Source organism: Bison bison, unplaced genomic scaffold (genome assembly GCF_000754665.1).
Source record: "Bison bison bison isolate TAMUID 2011002044 unplaced genomic scaffold, Bison_UMD1.0 scf7180017864183, whole genome shotgun sequence".
In the NCBI taxonomy this organism is placed as follows: domain Eukaryota; kingdom Metazoa; phylum Chordata; class Mammalia; order Artiodactyla; family Bovidae; genus Bison; species Bison bison.
In genome coordinates, this window is record NW_011494755.1 from 9,130,661 (window position 1) to 9,131,583 (window position 923).

Sequence of the window (923 nt, forward strand, 5' to 3'; positions counted from 1 at the left end):
CCTTTTTCTCAAGCGCACATGGAACCTTCTCCCGGATAGATCACATCCTGGGCCATAAAGCTAGCCTTGGTAAATTCAAAAAAATAGAAATCATCCCAAGCATTTTTTCTGACCACAATGCAGTAAGATTAGATCTCAATTACAGGAGAAAAACTATTAAAAATTCCAACATATGGAGGCTGAACAACACACTGCTGAATAACCAACAAATCACAGAAGAAATCAAAAAAGAAATCAAAATTTGCATAGAAACGAATGAAAATGAAAACACAACAACCCAAAACCTGTGGGACACGGTAAAAGCAGTCCTAAGGGGAAAGTTCATAGCAATACAGGCACACCTCAAGAAACAAGAAAAAAGTCAAATAAATAACCTAACTCTACACCTAAAGCAACTAGAAAAGGAAGAAATGAAGAACCCCAGGGTTAGTAGAAGGAAAGAAATCTTAAAAATTAGAGCAGAAATAAATGCAAAAGAAACAAAAGAGACCATAGCAAAAAATCCAACAAAACCAAAAGCTGGTTCTTTGAAAGGATAAATAAAATTGACAAACCATTAGCCAGACTCATCAAGAAACAAAGGGAGAAAAATCAAATCAACAAAATTAGAAACGAAAATGGAGAGATCACAACAGACAACACAGAAATACAAAGGATCATAAGAGACTACTATCAACAATTATATGCCAATAAAATGGACAACGTGGAAGAAATGGACAAATTGTTAGAAAAGTACAACTTTCCAAAACTCGACCAGGAAGAAATAGAAAATCTCAGCAGACCCATCACAAGCATGGAAATTGAAACTGTAGTCAAAAATCTTCCAGCAAACAAAAGCCCCAGTCCAGACGGCTTCACAGCTGAATTCTACCAAAAATTTAGAGAAGAGCTGACACCTATCCTGCTCAAACTCTTCCAAAAAA